Below are 20844 nucleotides of genomic sequence, written 5' to 3'. Positions count from 1 at the left end.
GGTCAGGAGATCAAGACCATCCTGGCTAATACAGTGAAACCCTGTCTTTACTAGAAATACAAAAAATTAGCCAGGCGTGGTGGCGGACACCTGTAGTCCCAGCTACTCGGGAGGCTGAGGCAGGAGAATGGCATGAACCCAGGAGGCAGAGCTTGCAGTGAGCTGAGATCGTGCCACTGTACTCCAGCCTGGGTGACAGAGCGAGACTCCATCTAAAAAAAAAAAAAAAAAAAATTTCAACATCATTAGGTCATCATAGAAATGCAAATTTAAACCATAATGAAATACTAGGACTAGAATGGCTAAAATTTAAAAGACTGACAATATCAAGTGTTCATGAAAATGTGGAGCAACTAAAACTCTCAAACATTTGTGGTAGAAATGTACTGTAATACAGCAACTTTGGAAAAGAGTTAGGCAGTTTCTTATAAATATGTGCACACCATATGACCTAGCATTTCCACTCCTAGGTAGAAATAAGATAAAAGCACATGTCCAAGCTGGGCGCGGTGGCTCATGCCTGTAATCCCAGCACTTTGGGAGGCTGAGGCGGGTGGATCACTTGAGGTCAGGAGTTCAAGACCAGCTGGGCCAACATGGTGAAACCCCGTCTCTGCAAAAAAATACAAAAAAAATTAGCTAGGCATGGTGGCACATGCCTGTAATCCCAACTACTCGGGAGGCTGAGGCAGAAGAATTGTTTGAACCTGGAAGGCGGAGGTTGCAGTGAGCCGAGATCACCCTATTGCACTCCAGCCTGGATGACAGAGTGAGACTTCGTCTCAAAAAACAAACAAACAAACAAACAAACACATGTCCACACACAGACTTACATAAAAACGTTCAAAACAGCATTAATTCATAGTAGCCCCAGACACAATCCAAATGTCCATAAACAGGAGAATGACTAAGCCAATTCTGGCAAATTCCTACAAGAGAGTATTACTCAGCAAGAAAAAGGAACAAACTATTGATACATGGAAGAATTGGATGAATCTCACACTAAGCAAATGACAACAGACACAAATATAGTACGTTTTATGATTCTATTTATACAAAAGTCTAAAAAAGACAAATCTGGCCAGGCGTGGTGGCTCATGTCTGTAATTCCGGCACTTTGGGGAGGCTGAAGCAGAAGATCACTTCAGTCCAGGGTCTGAAACCAGCCTGGGCAATATAGCAAAACCCTGTCTCTACAAAAAATACAAAAATTAGCCGGGTATGGTGGCACATTCCTGTAGTTTCAGCTACTCAGGAGGCTGAGGTGGGAGGACTGCTTGACCCAGGAAGTGGAGGTTGCAGTGAGTTGAGATTGCATCACTGCACTCCAGCCTGGGTGACAGAGTGAGACCCTGCCTCAAAAAAAAAAAAAAAAAAAAAAAGACAAATCCAATCTATAATGACAGAGTTCAGATTGGTGGTTGCCTGGAGATAGAGGTGGAGGAGGAAAGTCATTTGGAAGTGACACAAGAACTTTTGGTGGTGATAGAAATGTTCACTATCTTGATGGTGATGGTGATCAGATTAGCATAGAAACCTAAAACCTACATTTAAAAAATATGTTATACCACAATAAAGGCAATTTAAAAATAAACACAATGAGATAACACTATACATCCACCCACTAGAATGTCTACGACTAAAAAGACAAGACTGACTGGGTGCATTGGCTCACATCTGTATTCCCAGCACCTTGGGAGGCCAAGATGAGAGGATCACTTGAGCCCAGGAGTTCGAGATCAGCCTCAGCAACACAGCGAGACCCTGTCTCTACAAAAAATAAAATTAGCCAGGAGTGGTGGCATGCACCAGTGGTCCCAGTTACTTGGGGTGTTGAGGTGAGAAGATCGGCTGGGCAGGTTGAGGCTGTAGGTCACTGCACTCCAGGCTGGGCAACACAGCAAAATCCTGTCTCAAACCACTTTGGAAAACAGGTTAGCAGCTCTTTATATAAAAATATAAGCTTAACATATGACCCAGCAACTCTACTCCTAGCTATTTTTCCAAGAATAATTCAAACTTGTCCATCCAATGACTGGCACATAAATATTTATGACAAGTTTATTTATAGTAGTCCCAAATGGAAGCAACCCAAATGTCCATCACCAGATGAATGAATAAATGTGTGGTACATCCATGCAATGGAAAACGATGAAAAGGGATGAACTACTGATGTGCGCAACAATGTGATTAATTTCAAAAACACACTGAGCAAAAGAAGCACCAAAGAGTACATATGGCACGATTTTACTTATATAAAATTCTAGAGAACACAAAATAAAATAATGTCCACAAGTAGACTGTGGCTGTAGGATGTAGGAGGATGATTGCAAAGGAGTGTAAGTCATGGTGCTGGTAAATTGGTTCCCAGAGAAAGAAAGAAAGAAAGAAAGAAAGAAAGAAAGAAAGGAAGGAAGGAAGGAAGGAAGGAAGGAAGGAAAGAAAGAAAGAAAAAGCCCAGATTTGTGGTACTTACTGTTTTCTGTGGTGTAAATACTCCCACCATGACCAACTCTGAGCTACTAATACGATGTTACTAATATAGATTTGGGAAGAGATGTACATATTTGGCTCTCCTGAGCTGGTACTAGCTAGCACATTACCACAGAAAGGAACAAAGGTGATCAGATGGTCAATATCTTGACTGTGGTAGTGGTAGCACAGGTTTATACATTTGTCAAAACTTACCAAACTGTACTCTTAAAATTGGTGCACTTTACCGCATGTAAATTATATTTTAAAAACAGTTACGTTTCAAATAAATATCAGCAACAACCCATATGCCCAATAACAAGGGACTGGTTACGTTAGTTTATTGTCTATCCTCTTGATAGACTAGGATGCAGCCATTCAAACAACTTAGAAAATTTCAGCAACACAGCAACATGCTTTGCTATACTGTATCATGTTTTGTGGCAGAATAGGAAATTTTATTTATTTATTTTTATTTTTATTTTTTTTGAGATGGAGTTTCACTCTTTTTGCCTAGGCTGGAAGTAATGGCACAATCTTGGCTCACTGCAACCTCCGCCTCCCAGGTTCAAGTGATTTTTCTGCCTCAGCCTCCCAAGTAGCTGGGATTACAGGCATGCGCCACCACACCCAGTTAATTTTGTATTTTTAGTAGAGTCGGGGTTTTTCCACGTTGGTCAGGATGGTCTTGAATTCCCGACCTCAGGTGATCCGCCCGCCTCAGCCTCCCAAAGTGCTAGGATTACAGGCGTGAGCCACTGCGCCTGGCCGGGAAATTTTATTTTTACCATATGTTTGTCTATGCAAATTTCGTGGGCAGATGGATAACATGAGGCTTTTTGAAAGCACTGTCATGAGTTAATTCTTTTCTTTGTATTTAGAAGCAGTATACAGCAAAATGGTTGACAGCCCAGAATCTGTAGCCAGACTACCTGGGCTAGTGTTCAGATCCCAGGTGTCACTTCTCTCAGCTGGGCGACCTTAAGCAACTAACCTAAGCTCTTTGAGCCTTTTTTTTTTTTTTTGGTCTTTTTTTTGAGATGGAGTCTCGCTCTGTCGCCCAGGCTGGAGTGCTGTGGCGCGATCTCGGCTCACTGCAACCTCCACCTCCCTGGTTCACGCAATTCTCCTGCCTCAGCCTCCAGAGTAGCTGGGATTACAGGTGTCCGCCACCACGCCCGGCTAATTTTTTTGTATTTTCTAGTAGAGACGGGGTTTCATCATCTTGGCCAGGCTGGTCTTGAACTCCTGACCTCATGATCCACCTGCCTCGCCGCCTCGGCCTCCCAAAGTGCTGGGATTACAGGCATGAGCCACCGCACCCAGCCAAGCCTTAGTTTCTTGACTGTAAAAAAAGGCACAATAGGAGTACCTATTTCGGAGGGTTGCTGGGAGGATTAAATGAGTTACTATATGTAAAGAGCCTTGAACAATACAAAGAGTAAGTGTTTTAAAGACATCAGGCTGGGTGCAGTGGCTTATACCTATAATACTAGCACTTTGGGAGGTGGGAGGTTCACTTAAGCCCAGGAGTTTGAGACCAGCCTGGGCCAACATGACAAAACCCCAATTCTACAAAAAATACCCCCCAACACACCCCAAAAAATTAGCCAGGTGTGGTGGCACACACCTGCAGTCCCAGCTACTGAGGAGGCTGAGGTGGGAGGATCACTTGAGCAGGAAGTTCAAGGCTACAGTGGGATCACAGATCACATCACTGCACTCCAGCCTGGGTGACAGAGAAAGACGCTGTCTCAAAAAAAAAAAAAAAAAAAAAAAAAAAAAGAAAAAAAAGGCCATGCGCGGTGGCTCACGCCTGTAATCCCAGCACTTTGGGAGGCCGAGGCAGGTGGATCACCTGAGGTCAGGAGTTCGAGACTAGCCTGACCAACATGGAGAAACCGCGTCTCTACTAAAAATACAAAAAAATTAGCTGGGGCATGGTGGCACATGCCTGTAATCTCAGCTACAAGGGAGGCTGAGGCAGGAGAACCGCTTGAACGCACGAGGCGGAGGTTGCGGTGAGCCAAGATTGCGCCATCGCACTCCAGCCTGGGCAACAAGAGCGAAACTCAGTCTCAAAAAAAAAAAAAAAGCTATTATTTTAATGAAGCAATGATATTGTTTGGACAATAAAAATGCTTACTATGTGCTAGGCAGGAAACACAGGAATTTATATGACATGGTTTCTGACCTCGAGGAGCTATAAATGTGGTTCTCAATTGTGGGGAGGGTTTGGGAGGGATTCACTCCCTTCCTAGGAGTTATTCTGTAACATCTGGAGACATTTTGGATTGTCCCACCATGACTTGGTGGGAGAGGAGCTAGTGGAACTTAGTAGGCAGGAGCCAGAAATGCTGCTAGACATTCTGAAATGCACACGACAGCTTCCCCACAAGTAATTATGTGAGGGCAGGCACAGTGGCTCATGCCTGTAATCCCAGCACTTTGGGAAACCGAGGCGGGTGGATCACTTGAGGCCAGGAGTTCGAGACAAGCCCGGGCAACACAGCAAAACCCCAACTCTACAAAAAATACAAAAATTAGCCAGGTGTGGTGGTGCATGCCTGTAATCCCAGCTACTCAGGAGGTTACCCAGCTACCAGGAGGCAGAGGTCACAGTGAGCCAAGATCACGCCATGGCACTCCAGTCTGAACAAGAGTGAGACTCTGCTCTCTGCCACCACCCACCCCCCACACCACCCGCAAAAAAAAAATTATGTTGTCCAAAATAATCAAGGTTGAGAAACCCTGAGTCATAGTCTAACTCAGGACAAAAGATACACGCATACATACAAATTGTACAAGGCAAATAATCAAAATAGAGCATTATGCAATTACACATATAAAAAAATAAAAACGAAAGATAGAAGAGCCCTGGGCCAGAGTACAGGATTCCCTGTGACACCTGGCCAGGAAGACAGGCCTCAGTGAACTTTCAGTTTTGGGACCCAGTGGACATACTTCAACGATTTGCAACTTTTAGCTTATTCTATCAGTAGGTACCTTTTTTAAAGGTTAAGTCAAAGTTAAAAGGCTTCACTTCTGCATTCCACCACCAGTGTAAAAATGTACTGGGGCCAGTTCACATATGTTTAATTCATATTATCTTTTCAATGCAACTTGATAAAGAGTTGAGTCAATTTAAAATTCTTAAAAGGGCGGAGCAAGGTAGCTCATGTCTATAATCCCAGCATCTTGGGAGGCGGTGGGAGGAGGATCACTTGAGTTCAGGAGTTGAAGACCTGTCTGGACAACATAGGGAGACTCTGTCTCCACAAAAAAATGAACAAAATTAGCCAGGTGCAGTGGCTCACACTTGTAGTACCAGCTTTTTGGGAGGCTAAGCGAGGAGGATTGTTTGAGCCCGTGAGGTTGAGGCTGCAGTGAGCCAAGATCATGCCATTGCATTTCAGCCTGGGCAACACAGCAAGATCCTGTCTCAATAAATAAATAAATAAAATTATTAAAAGTACATTTTTTGGAGTCAACAAGAAATGATACATAGGAATATTTTGGTTTCCATTTAAAATAGAACTATTTTGGATAAAATATGCCAATATTTTAATGGTGGATATAATTTGAGGTTGCAGGTGGTTTCTGCGGAATTCCTTTTCAAAATTTCTACAGTGAGGAACATATATTTCTTTGATAATCTGAGAAAGAAGAAAGCAGTAACTCATGCCTGTTATCTCAGCACTTTAGGAGGCTGAGTCAGACGGACTGCTTGAGCTCAGGAGTTCGAGACAGCCTGGACAATGTGGTGAGACCATGTCTCTACAAAAAATACAAAAATTAGCTGGGTGTGGTGGCATGTGCCTGTAGTCCCAGCTTGAATAGAGGTGGTGGAGGCTGCGGTGAGCCGAGATTGCGCCACTGCACTCTGGCTTGGGTGACAGTGTAAGACCCTGTCTAAAAAAAAGCCTGATGTAATCCATACATAGTTCAAGGAAATGCAACTTGAAGTCTCGGTGTAATCCTCCCCATCCTACTAAACCATGTGGCCACCAACTCCTCCCACTTGGGAAACACTGCAAAGTGGCACCACCACCCATTCCACAGTGCAAGCCAGAAATCTAGTAGGGACCAGTGGACACTTCCCTCTTCTTTCAATCAATCACAGAGTTCTTCACGCCACTGCATTCTAGCCTGGGAGACAAAGCGAGATCCTGTCTCAAAAAAAAAAAAAAAAAAAAATCACCAAGCTCAATTAATTTCGCTATCTCTTTGTGTTTCTACCATTACTTCCACCCTTCTCCTTTTCACAAGTATCATGTCCTATGTGATTACTGCAATGGCCTCCTAACTGGTCTCCCTGCATCTACTCTTTCCCCTTCTCATCCACTCTCGACATTGTAATGACCATCCTTCTTAAAACCTTTCAATAGCTCTCTTTTGCTCTTAGGATACAGACAAAACCACTTGCATGGCAGGGAAGGTCTTATATGGTCTTGCCTCCACTCAACACTAGCTCAACTCAATCCCTTGTTCTCTGTTTTGGGGACACTGGCATTCTTGCAGTAACTTGTAATCCCCAAGCTCCTTCCCACCAGAACCTCCATACACACTATTCCTCTCTTCTTCACCTGAGTAACTCTCTTCCCTTCCTCAGCTAAGCTTTCCCTGAACTCCCCTGACTGGAACCTTCCTTGACATGTGTCACTTTTACAACTTTACATGTTTGAGAGATTAAATGATTAAAGTCTATCTTCCCTAATAGACCAAGGACCACTCACTTAGCACAAAATACATGGTAAGGAGATAACAGCCAATGCATACATAACATGCAAGACTGGCATTCACCATGTCTTTTATTTATTTTTTAATTAAAATTAAAGCTGCCATATTTTTCTTTTCTTTTTTGAGACAGGGTCTCGCGGTGTTACCCAGGCTGGAGTGCAACGGCGTGATCTCGGCTCACTGCAACCTCCACCTCCTGGGTTCAAGCGATTCTCCTGCCTCAGCCTCCTGAGTAGCTGGGACTACAGGCATGCACCACCACGCCCAGCTAATTTTTGTAGTTTTAGTAGAGACGTGGTTTCACCATGTTGGCCAGGATGATCTCGATTTTTTGACCTCGTGATCTGGCCACCTCAGTCTCCCAAAGTGCTGGGATTACAGGCGTGAGCCACTGCACCCGGCCTACTTTCTTATATTTTTATTGTGCTTTTCCTATTTGAGAACAAATTATTCTTTGTGTGATTTTCTGAAACTGCATAGGCAACGTGCCTTAAGTTTACTATGTGGTGTGAATGGCCACAATTAGGAAGCTATACCTTGGATTCTAACTTAAGAGGAGATATTAGTGGAATCTTTTCTTCTTTGAACTTTTGTGTTTTTGGTTTTTGGTTTTTGGTTTTTTGTTGAGGGTTGGGGGGTACAGAGTCTTGCTCTGTCACCCGTGCAGTGGGGCTGTCTTGGCTCACTACAACCCTCATCTCTCAGGTTCATGTGATTCTCTTGCCTCAGCCTCCTGAGTAGCTGGGATTAACAGGCGTGTGCCACTATACCCAGCTAGTCTTTGTATTTTTAGTAGAAACGAGGTTTCACCATGTTTACCAGGCTGGTCTCGAAGTCCTGACCTCAAGTGATCTGCCTGCCTTGGCCTCCTAAAGTGCTGGGATTACAGGCATGAGCCACTGCACCTCGCCTCTTTTTTGAACTTTTGATTGAATCATGTCTTCTTCCCAGTCATGAAACTCCCTCACTTTCCTGGTCTTTTATTCCATAGGTTAATTTTTGTTGATTTTGGACTTTATTTATTTATTTTTTAATACTATGTCTTTTCTTTTTTTTTTTCTGAGACAGAGTCTCACTCTGTTACACAGGCTGGAGCACAGTGGCACAATCTCGGCTCACTGCAACCTCCGCCTTCCAGGTTCAAGCAATTCTCCTGCCTTGGCCTCCTGAGTAGCTGGGACTACAGGCACGTGCCACCACACCCAGCTAATTTTTGTATTTTTGGTAGAGACCAGGTTTCACCATGTTGCCCAGGCTGTTCTCAAACTCCTGAGTTCAAGCAATCCACCCACCTTAGCCTCCCAAAGTGCTGGGATTACAGGCATGAGCCACCGCGCCTGGCCGATTTTGGACTTTACATAACTGGAATCATACAGCAAACACTCTAGTTCTGTATTTTGTTCTAAATGTTTGGAATTCATTCTTTTTGGATGTAGTTGAAATTTTTTCATTCTTGTTGTGTAGTACTAAAGGGAATCTTCTTCCATCTGAATCTCGTTTAACAAAGGCTATGCTGTGATGAATGTTTGTGGAAGAGGCAAAATACAAAGGTCTTATATTTTATTTCCCTGGAGTTTATGTTCTAAAGACATTCAAGAGTAGTTGGAGGACCTTTCGAGTTAAAATGATTTTTTGGACAAAATCTTAACTAGTGCCATATTCTTTCACCAGGACGAAAATGATGATGACGATGACTGGAACCCCTGCAAAGCAACAGGGGTGTGCTTCATGCTTCTGGCCACCTGCTGTGAAGATGACATTGTCCCACATGTCCTCCCCTTCATTAAAGAATACATCAAGAACCCAGATTGGCAGTACCGGGATGCAGCAGTGTTGGCTTTTGATTGTATCTTGGAAGGACCAGAGCCCAGTCAGCTCAAACCACTAGTTATACAGGTGAAGCTGAGGGATTTTTGGAGTAGAAAGTAGGATGTTTATTGTTTAAACTTAAAGCATATCTTTATTTTTCAAAACAAAACTGTAAATTGTCATCTACAAAGATTATTTCTAGATACTTGTTTACTTTTATTGAGGGTAAAATACATTCCTTAGGTTTTTAATTACATAAGTTAGCATGATCCAGAGACGTTTGAAAAAAGCCAAAAGAGAAAAGTCACCTTTAATTTCATTGCCCAGAAATACCACTCTTAACTCTGTATTTACTCTTGAAGCTTTTTCCTGTGTGCATGTCTGTGCAACAGGCTCTTCCTGTGCAGATTGTTTTATAACTTGTTTCTTCATTTAATACTATGTTGTAAACATTTCCCGATAGTTTTTTTTTGCACCTAGCACTGATTCTCCATAATTTTTTTTTTTTTTTTTTGAGATGGAGTCTTGCTGTCGCCCAGGCTGGAGTGCAGTGGCGCCATCTCGGCTCACTGCAAGCTCTGCCCCTTGGGTTCATGCCATTCTCCTGCCTCAGCCTCCCGAGTAGCTGGGACTACAGGTGCCCACTAACACACCCGCCTAATTTTTTTGTATTTTTAGTAGAGATGGGGTTTCACCATGTTACCCAGGATGGTCTCGATCTCCTGACCTCGTTATCCGCCCACCTCGGCCTTCCAAAGTGCTGGAATTACAGGCGTGAGCCACTGCGCCCGGCGATTCCCCATAATTTTTAATAATGGCATTATTATTCTATTCTTTGGACAAAATGTCCTTTATGTAATGAAAATGTTCTTACGGAAATGTTGTGCTTGTTTTGCTATTACAAGTCGTGCCATCACACTCCAGTCTGGGTAACAAGAGCGAAACTCTATCTCAAAAAAAAAAGAGTTACAGTTGAGTTTAGTGCTTAAAGAATTCAGTCTTTCAGTCTTCTGGATATAGCCAGATGCCATCATAGCTGCATCCTGAGAATTCTGAGTATCCGAGTAATTCCTTTTTTTGAGGTGGGGAGGCGGGGGGATGGAGTCTTACTCTGTCACCCATGCTGGAGTGCTGAAGTGCAGTGGTGCAATCTAGGCTCACTGCAACCTCCAGCTCCCCAACTCAAGTAATTCTCGTGCCTCAGCCCCCTGAGTAGTTGGGACTATGTGCCACCATGCCCAGCTAATTTTTGTGTTCTTAGTAGAGAGACCGGGTTTCATCATGTCGGCCAGGCTGGTCTTGAACTCCTGACCTCAAGTGACTCCTGACCTCAAGTGATCTGCCTGCCTCAGCCTCCCAGAGTGCTGGGATTACAGGCATGAGCCATCATCATGCCTGGCCTCTGAGTAATTTATTGCAGACTACTAAAAGCATTTACACCAAATTCTTAATATAAAACTCTAAACTGGAGTTTTGAAAGATATTTTCAAATATTTTGAAAGGTGTTTCACACCATGTCCTGTAAAATTACAAAAGTATCTTGGTGACTTTTTTGAGTTAAGCCATCCATCAGTATTTCTTTTTCTGGGGTAGTAGTTAACATGAATTTTAATCTTTGTTTTGCTTTGCTAATAACTGTTATATTTTCAGCCTATGCCCACTCTAATAGAATTAATGAAAGACCCCAGTGTAGTTGTTCGAGATACAGCTGCATGGACTATATCCAGAATTTGTGAGCTGCTTCCTGAAGCTGCCAACAATGATTTCTACTTGGCTCCCCTGCTACAGCGTCTGATTGAGGGTCTCAGTGCTGAACCCAGAGTGGCTTCAAATGTGTGCTGGGTAAGGGATTTTCTTCCTGGTGAGAAAAAGAGCTTGCCTGCGCCACTGGCAAGAAAGTAGAAGGTGTGGGAGATAAATCAATCTGCCTCACTGGAAAGCTTTTTCTGAGTAGCATTTTCTTTCTAATTTATTCAGTTAAAATATGGGGGAGATTCCAACTGCAAGAGCCAGTGGGAACAGTTGACTTATGGTTACTGGTTCCTGAACCACTTAGAACAGTCATGGTAACCCAGTGGGGAAACTATCTGGACTTGGGTTGCTTTCTTGAATTGCTTGGGGACAAGAAGTTTTGATTAAGGTAGAGAGTTTTTGGCTACAAGAAGTATCATTGCTGAAAAGAGGGCAAGAGGGAAGGAAGGTAGGCGGCCTAAATGCTGAGTCAGTATAGGCTAATGTAATTGGTTAAGGGGAGGAAGTTCAAATAAGGAATGAATGGGGCTAAAAGTCTTTCTGTGAAAGGAAACAAATGAAATGGCAGGTATTGTTGAAAGTACTCTGCTGCTTAGAGAGTTGTCAGATTATCAAACAGGATGATGAGAGATGTCAGATTATCAGACAGGATTTCTGTGATTGGAAACAGAAGAAATGGCAGGTATTGGTAGTCTGCTGCTTAGAGAGTTGTCAGATTATCAGACAGGGTGAACAGAAAGTACAAGTAAATAAATAGTTAGTTTAAAAGATACCTGTAAAATGCTGTCTTGAGATGACCTTGGCAGAAAAAGTTGGAAGTTCACTGACACAGCCCAAAGTATCTTAATGAAAAATGAGATAATCCTAAGGTGTGGGGTTCTTTCAGGATTAACATTGAACCTATCTGCGTTTCAGGCTTTCTCTAGTCTGGCTGAAGCTGCTTATGAAGCCGCAGACGTTGCTGATGATCAGGAAGAACCAGCTACTTACTGCTTATCTTCTTCATTTGAACTCATAGTTCAGAAGCTCCTAGAGACTACAGACAGGTAACTGATATTTCACAGAAATGAGTGAGGTCTTTGCATCCAAGTTCTATTGCCTTCTGTGTGGAGGATATCTAGCTTAATCATAGAAGCGTAGTGAGACAGGACAAGACTCTACCTTCTCTAGAGGAATTAAAAGAAACCCGCTGGGCATGGTGGCTCACGCCTGTATTCCCAGCACTTTGGGAGGCCAAGGCGGCTGGATCACCTGAGGTCAGGAGTTCGAAAGCAGTCTGGCCAACATGGTGAAACCCCGTCTCTTCTAAAAATACAAAAAATTAGCCGGGTGTGCTGGCGCATGCCTGTAGTCCTAGCTACTCGGGAGGCTGAGGCAGGGGAATTGCTTCAACCTGGGGCACAGAGGTTGCAGTGAGCTGAGACTGTGCCATTGCACTCCAGCCTGGACAACAAGAGTGAAACTCGTCTCAAAAAAAAAAAAAAAAGAATCCCATGATTGATTGATTGGTTTGTTTAAACATGGAGGAAGAAATGCAGATTCCACTTACCTTAGAATTGTTCAGTTTACAGCTGAAATCTGAATATCGTGTAATTTCTCTACTTTCTTTGTAGAGAATAATTGATCTAGAGAGGTTCCTTCATTTTGCAGCATTGACAGTTAACAGGAGTATTTGGTTACAAGAGAAATGATAGTACCCATTATGAATTTGATTGCCACACCAAGTCAGTAACTACCATTTTTATTTTATTTATTTATTTATTTATTATTATTTTTTTTGAGATGGAGTGTTGCTCTGTCACCCGGGCTGGAGTGCAGTGGCGCAATCTTGGCTCACTGCAACCTCCTCAAGCGATTCTCCTGCCTCAGCCTCCTGAGTAGCTGGGACTACAGGCGCATGCCACCATGCCCGGGTAATTTTTGTATTTTTAGTAGAGACAGGGTTTCACCATGTTGGGCAGGATGGCCTCGATCTCCTGACCCTCGTGATCCACCTGCCTTGGCCCCCCAAAGTGCCGGGATTACAGGCATGAGCCACTGTGCCCAGCCAACTACCATATTTTTATATAGGATGAAGAACTTGGGGTAAATACAGTTGACTTAGAAACAAGCTTTTGAAATGTTGTTTAAAGGGATTATAAGTTGGAGACAACCTTTAACGGTTTATGTTTTGTGTGAGCTATACCTAAAGTCATGAGCAAAGTAAACCTTCAGAAAGAGAGGTGAGCATAAAATCTTCCTTTTTTTTTTTTTTTTGGAGACAGTCTTCTCTTGACACCCAGGCTAGAGTGCAATTGTGCAATCTTGGCTCACTGCAACCTCCCGGGTTCAAGTGATTCTCGTACTTCAGCCTCCCGAGTAGCTGGTACTAAAAGTGCCCACCATCATGCCTGGCTAATTTTTGTATTTTTAGTAGAGATGGGGTTTTGCCATGTTGGCCAGGCGGGTCACAAACTCCTGACACCTCAGGTGATCTGCCCGGCTCAGCCTCCCAAAATGCTGGGATTACAGGCGTGAGCCACCGCGCCCGGCCCTGTTTTTGTTTTTTGAGACCGAGTTTCGCTCTTGTCACCCAGGCGGAAGTGCAGTGGTGTGGTCTTGGCTCACTGCAACCTCTGCCTCCCAGGTTCAAGCTATTCTCCTGTTTCCGCCTCCTGAGTAGCTGGGATTGCAGGTGCCCACCACCATGCCCTGCTAATTTTTTATATTTTTAATTAGAGATGGGGTTTCGCCATTTTGGGCAGGCTGGTCTCTAACTACTGACCTCATGATTCTCCTGCCTTGGCCTCCCAATGTGCTGGGATTGCAGGCGTGAGCCACCACGCCCAGCCAGAGGTGCTTTTTAAGGAAAAAAAAAATGTCCTGCCAATAGACCTTAATATCAGATTAGGGATGCTGATTATGGGTATTGTTCCCACAATCATCAGTTGAGGGAGATAACAGAAATGTATTTAAATACCACAAGTAGAATTCTGTGAAACCTTTATAATATTTAATAGTTTTTGTGAGGTATGTTATTTTGCTTTTCAAAAGCAATGTTTTTATTGAATATAAAAGTTATGTTTTCAGCTGTTAAAGAATCATTGACTACGGATCTGCAAACAAAAGGATACTCCAAATGAAAACCGACAAAAATTAAGAATATTTTATCAGGTAAACATAGCTAACCCTTCTTCTTAAAGTAATTATGAAATGTATTTGTTTTTTGTATGTCAAACATGAACATTTTTTGTTCATTTTTATTTTATTTATTTATTTGAGACAGGATCTCACTTTGTTGCCCAGGCTGGAGTGCAGTGGTGCAGTCTTGGCTCACTGCAACCTCTGCCTCCTGGGTTCAACCGGATTCTCACGCCTCAGCCTCCCGAGTAACTAATTACAAGCACACACCACCACTCCCGGCTAATTTTTGTAGTTTTTGTGTAGACGAGGTTTTACCATGTTGCCCAGGCTTGTCTTGAGCTCCAAGCGATACATTTGACAGTGTCTGCCTTGGCCTTCCAAAATGCTGGGATTAACAGGCGTGAGTGACCTCGCCTCGCTGGGCATATTTAATGAGAATATCTCTAATTTGATTTTCCTTTTAAATTTTTTCAACTATTTTTAGAAGTGATATTTAAACAAAATATCTTGTTAAGCGTAAATTGGAGATTTGCTTTTTTTTTTTTTATTGTTTTTAGTTTCTCTATAACAACAATACAAGGCAACAAACTGAAGCAAGAGATGACCTGCATTGCCCTTGGTGTACTCTGAACTGCCGCAAACTTTATAGTTTACTCAAGCATCTTAAACTCTGCCATAGCAGATTTATCTTCAACTATGTTGTGAGTAATTTTTCATATTTTCTCAATTTGTGTTAAGAAATCTCTTGTACCCCATAAATACTTAACACCTATGTACCCACAAAAATTTTTTTAATTAAAAAAGGGAAAAAATATGCATTAAGTACAAGATAGCGTGACTTTCAAAAATTGTACTTTGTATAAAAATAACAAATTTCTGTATTTGATAGGTTGCTGTATGTATGGATTACATAATGATGATTATGTGAATGATTCAGTTGATATATATTTGGAATTATAATTAATGTTTGTGTAGTGTCTCTAATAGACTCACAAAATCCTCAACCAACTCTTTGAATTAAGTGATAATTTTCTTATTCTTGCTCAACCAAGAAATAATTTGTACAAAGTCACCAAACAATAAATGACATAGTTAAGATTTTAACACATTTTGTTGACCCCAGGTCTTCTGATTGCCTGTTTACCATGCTGGTGTGCCTGACCTATTTTCGTTTTCTAAATATTAAGAGCCCACAAATTCTTTAATTAAATTGGAGGGATATTTAGGATAGGATAATTAATTTTTTTTGGAAATTTTTGTTGCAGTATCATCCAAAAGGTGCTAGGATAGATGTTTCTATCAATGAGTGTTATGACGGCTCCTATGCAGGAAATCCTCAGGATATTCATCGCCAACCTGGATTTGCTTTTAGTCGCAATGGACCAGTTAAGAGAACACCTATCACACACATTCTTGTGTGCAGGTAGGTAAAAAGGGCATATAACAAAAGTTTAAGCTCTGATTTTTACTGATGTTGGAGGAACAAAGGAGCCAGACGAAGCTACTAGTTAGTTAGGTGGAAATTATTATTTTTCAGTATTAGGTGTCTATGGGGTTGTTAACTGCTTTATAACACTTGATAGCTCCGATTTCTACAGAGAAGTTTTCTCACTTTTTCTTTGAACTTTATACTTAAGTTTTAATGATGTTAATGTCACTACTGCTGCAGTGGTTATTGGGATTAAAGAATTCTGTCAGTAGAAGTTTCTGGATAATTGCTTGAACCTGGGAGGTCGAGGTTGCCGTGAGCCAAGGTCGTGCCATTGCACTCCGGCCTGGGCAACAAGAGTGAAACTTCGTCTCAAATAATAATAATAGTAATAAATAAAATTACAAAGAGGGAATTTTAAATCTTAGTAAAACTGAAAAAAATTTTAAGGCAGGTGTATGCGTATGTAACCAGTGTTACAGCTTTTCTGCTTTGTGAATATACATGAGTTAGAATACACAGTTTTGACATGTAGGATTTTATATGCATATTCCTATCTGAATGTGCCCTAACTAGCACTTCATTTCTTTTTTTTTTTTTGAGACGGAGTCTCGCTCTGTCACCCAGGCTGGAGTGCAGTGGCGCAATCTCGGCTCACTGCAAGCTCCACCTCCCAGGTTCACGCCATTCTCCTGCCTCAGCCTCTCCGAGAAGCTGGGACTACAGGCGCCCGCCACCACGCCCGGCTAATTTTTGTATTTTTAGTAGAGACGGGGTTTCATCGTGGTCTCGATCTGCTGACCTCGTGATCCGCCCGCCTCGGCCTCCCAAAGTGCTGGGATTACAAGTGTGAGCCACCGCGCCCGGCCAGCACTTCATTTCTTTTTCCTCCTTTTTAACTGTAACTTTTCACACCCAGAAAGACAGTTTTAAAACTGTGTTTGAATTAATATGTAATAGGTTTGATTTACATTAGGTACCGAAAGAAAATAACTAGTGGGGGTGTGCCTCTAATACTGTTGTTTTATGGTTAGTTTTATAAAATGGTGATGCAGATTATCACAGATCTCAACTCCTAGTCGTGAGGTTAGATGGTATACATGTAGAGGCCATAAATCAACATTTATTTCTTTTCATTAGGCCAAAACAAACAAAAGCAAGCATGTCTGAATTTCTTGAATCTGAAGATGGGGAGGTAGAACAGCAAAGAACATAGAGTAGTGGCCACAATCATCTGTATTTCCATGGTGATACCTGCTTACCTCTCCGCCCACGAGAAATGGAAGTAGTGAAGATGAAAAGGATCCTGAATGGCTAAGAGAAAAAACCATTACAGTAATTATTACTATCTTTATTGGCAGTTATCTTGGAATAGTATTAATTTGTTTTGAAAATTGCTTACTATGTGCTAGACTTTTAGTGTAAAGGAACTTTTTTTTAAAAAAAATGAAGGAATCCAGAAATGTACGGTTTTTAAAATTATGTCACTTTAAAACTTAACCAAGTAAGGCTGGTGGCAGTCGCTCACACCTGTAATCCCAACACTTTGCGAGGCAGGAGCATTGCCTGAGTTCAGGAGTTCAAGACCAGTCTGGACAGCATGGCGAAACCCGGTCTCTACTAAAAATACAAAAAATTAGCCGGGCATGGTGGCACGCACTTGTAGTCCCAGCTATTCAGTTGGCTGAGGCAGGAGAGTCTCTTAACCCCAGGAGTTGGAGGTTGCAGTGAGCCAAGATTGCACCACTGCACTCCAGCCTGGGTGACAGAGCGAGAGCCTGTATCAAAACAAAAAAGTTACCAAGTTAAAGGGAAGATGGATTTTCTGTAAGTAAATTTGTATTGTGTGTTTTCATTTTTATATTTATAGGTAATCGTAATTTAGGCTTTCCCTTTTTAAATGACGGCGGGTGTGCTGGCTCACGCCTGTAATCCCAACACTTTGGTAGGGTGAGTTGGGCTGATCACCTGAGGTCAGGAGTTTGAGGCCAGCCTGGCCAACATGGCAAAACCCCGTCTCTACTAAAAGAAAATACAACAGTTAACTGCGCATGGTAGCGCGTGCTTGAGATCCCAGCTACTCAGGAGGCTGAGACAGGAGAATCGCTTGAACCCGGGAGGTCAAGGTTTCAGTGAGCTGAGATTGTGCTACTGTGCTTCAGCCTAGGCGATAGAGCAAGACTCTGTCTCTAAATAAATAAATTAATTTAATTAAATGACTGCTTAAATAGAAGTTAATTTTAAGAAATGTTGCAACTTTGCTGTATAAATATGTTGTGGTATTTTTAGTTCCATTCTGTTTTGATATTCTCACAAATTTTTCTTAAAATATGTGTTTAATAGGTATTTTTCTTTCTTTTTCCCAGCAAATTGAAGAATTTTCTGATGTTAATGAAGGAGAGAAAGAAGTGATGAAACTCTGGAATCTCCATGTCATAAAGCATGGGTAGGGTATTTCTAAATTAATTTAAATATTTTATTATTATTTATGGTCTTTTGCTGTTTCACATCCTAGAAATCTGCCTGTGTTAGAATCTTATTTAAAATTCCATTAATGTATATTTGTCCCAAATTTTATTCTTGTCCAATGTTTTTTTGGTTTGGCAGATTTTTTTTAGGTACAAAGACATTCCTTTTGGTATTATTTATAACAATGAATTAATATTATATTCATTAGTATTAATAAAATCAGGGCAAAAACCAGACCTTGTCTTTAGAACTTGTTGCAGAGATATGAGTCATTGCAGCATTATATATCAGGGTTGTGATTCCGTCAGCTTTCAAGAGGAAACAGGCGGCTGCAACCCTGGTGTCCGTAGGAAAGGGTGTCATCATCGTAGACCCTCCTCAGAAATCACTGGTGCCCATCCTAACTCTTGTAGTAGTGTTTCTCCCATGCTTGCAAACTCTGTCAGGGTTGACTCGTTCACACTCAAAACATTTTATAGAACTGAGCACAGTGGCTCATGCCTGTAATCCCAGCACTTTGGGAGGCCAAGGTGGGTGGATCACTTGAGGTCAGAAGTTCGAGACCAGCCTGGCCAACATGGTGAAGCCCTGTCTCCACTAAACGTACAAAACTTAGCCAGGTGCAGTGTCACACACCTGTAATCCCAGTTACTCGGGAGGCTGAGGCACTAGAATCACTTGAAGAACCCAGGAAATGGAAATTGCAGTGAGCCAAGATTGCACCACTGCACTCCAGCCTGGGCAACAGAGTGAGACCCCATCTCCAAAAAAAAAAAAAGCCACCTTGGTGGGACCACGACCAGGGAGCAGCAGAAGGCAAGACAGAGCTGTAGGTTCATTTAATGACCCAATTTTCATGCCTTTTATTGCCACGTGTTACATGTCTGGAAATCCTGAAAATTACCACAGTTATTACCACAATTGTTAACAATTGGTTAATTTTTCAGAATAAAACGTGGCTTTTTGGATTTGTTTACCATTTCATAGAGTTGAAAGGAGAACAATTTTGTTTCTTATTCCTTTGTGGCTAAAAGTGTGTTCCTGGCTTGGTGTGGTGGCTCACACTTATAATGCTGGCACTTTAGGATGCCAAGGCAGGAGGATCACTTGAGTTGAGGAATTCAAGACCAACCTGGGCAACATAGTGAGACCTTGTCTGTACTAAATTTTTTTTTTTTTTTTTTTTTGAGATGGATTCTCCCTCTGTCGCCCAGGCTGGAGTGCAGCAGTGCGATCTTGACTCACTGCAAGCTCCGCCTCCCAGGTTCACGCCATTCTCCTGCCTCAGCCTCCCAAGCAGCTGGGACTACAGGCACCCGCCACCACGCCCAGCTAATTTTTTGCATTTTTAGTAGAGACGGGGCTTCACTGTGTTAGCCAGGATGGTCTCGATCTCCTGACCTTGTGATCCACCTGCCTCGGCCTCCCAAAGCACTGGAATTACAGGCATAATTACCTGGCCCAAATATTTTATGCTTTTAAGACTGCTTATGAAATTGAAGAACAGAAATTATATCTACTGTTCTAATGGCACCTGTTTAAGCTTAAGTTAGATTAAATCTCTTGAAATTTCTAAAATGGTAAGCTCATTCAGATGATTGAATCTCAGTTTCTCTATAGTTTTATCACTTCTTTAATCATCTTTTATTTACTGGAATTGGATATAGTCTTATTATAATGGTTATCAGTATTGCATTTGACAAAAATGCTTTGTATTGCTATTGATATTCTGTTTTTATTAAATAGGTTTATTGCTGACAATCAAATGAATCATGCCTGTATGCTGTTTGTAGAAAATTATGGACAGAAAATAATTAAGAAGAATTTTTGTCGAAACTTCATGCTTCATCTAGTCAGCATGCATAACTTTAATCTTATTAGCATAATGTCAATAGATAAAGCTGTTACCAAGCTCCGTGAAATGCAGCAAAAATTAGAAAAGGAGGAATCTGCTTCCCCTGCAAACGAAGAAATAACTGAAGAACAAAATGAGACAGCAAATGGATTTAGTGAAATTAACTCAAAAGAGAAAGCTTTGGAAATAGCGTCTCAGGGGTTTCAAAACAGAGCAAAAAACAAAAACTCTGAAAAGATCTAACCCCATGTTATGGACAAACACTGAAATTACATTTTAGGGAATTCATCCTCTAAGAAGAATTACGTTTTTTTATTGTTGTTTTTTTTTTGTTTCTTTTTTTTTTTTTGAGACAGAGTCTCGCTCTGTCGCCCAGGCTGGAGTGCAGTAGCACGATCTTGGCTCACTGCAAGCTCCACCTCCCGGGTTCATGCCATTCTCCTGCCTCAGCCTCTCCAAGTAACTGGGACTACAGGCGCCCGCCACCACGCCCGGCTAATTTTTTGTATTTTTAGTAGAGACGGGGTTTCACTGTGGTCTCGAACTCCTGACCTCGTGATCCGCCCGCCTCGGCCTCCCAAAGTGCTGGGATTACAAGCGTGAGCCACCGCGCCCGGCCTACGTTCTTGTTTTTAATCATAGGTTCCAATCAGGCACTGTTAGATGAAGTAAATGATTTCAACAAGGATTTTTTTATTTTTTTATTTTTTTTATTTTTATTTTATTTTATTTTTATTTTTATTATACTTTAGGTTTTAGGGTACATGTGCACAACGTGCAGGTTTGTTACATATGTATACATGTGCCATGTTGATTTCCTGCACCCATTAACTCGTCATTTAGCATTAGGTATATCTCGTAATGCTATCCCTCCCCCCTCCCACAACCCCACAACAGTCCCGAGTGTGATGTTCCCCTTCCTGTGTCCATGAGTTCTCATTGTTCAATTCCCACCTATTAGTGAGAACATGTGGTGTTTCGTTTTTTGTCCTTGCGATAGTTTACTGAGAATGATGTTTTCCAGTTTCATCCATGTCCCTACAAAGGACATGAACTCATCATTCTTTATGGCTGAATAGTATTCCATGGTGTATATGTGCCACATTTTCTTAATCCAGTCTATCATTGTTGGACATTTGGGTTGGTTCCAAGTCTTTGCTATTGTGAATAGTGCCGCAATAAACATACGTGTGCA

The 20844-nt window shown here is 41.8% G+C and overlaps 1 pseudogene; it reads left to right on the top strand.

Annotated features, from left to right (window-relative positions):
- Positions 1–13832: 13832 nt before the first annotated feature.
- LOC115833566 lies at positions 13833–19946 on the top strand (annotated as a pseudogene).
- Positions 19947–20844: the final 898 nt, after the last annotated feature.

Source organism: Nomascus leucogenys, unplaced genomic scaffold (assembly GCF_006542625.1).
Source record: "Nomascus leucogenys isolate Asia unplaced genomic scaffold, Asia_NLE_v1 Super-Scaffold_258, whole genome shotgun sequence".
Classification (NCBI taxonomy): domain Eukaryota; kingdom Metazoa; phylum Chordata; class Mammalia; order Primates; family Hylobatidae; genus Nomascus; species Nomascus leucogenys.
This window is presented reverse-complemented; position numbering and strand designations above follow the sequence as displayed.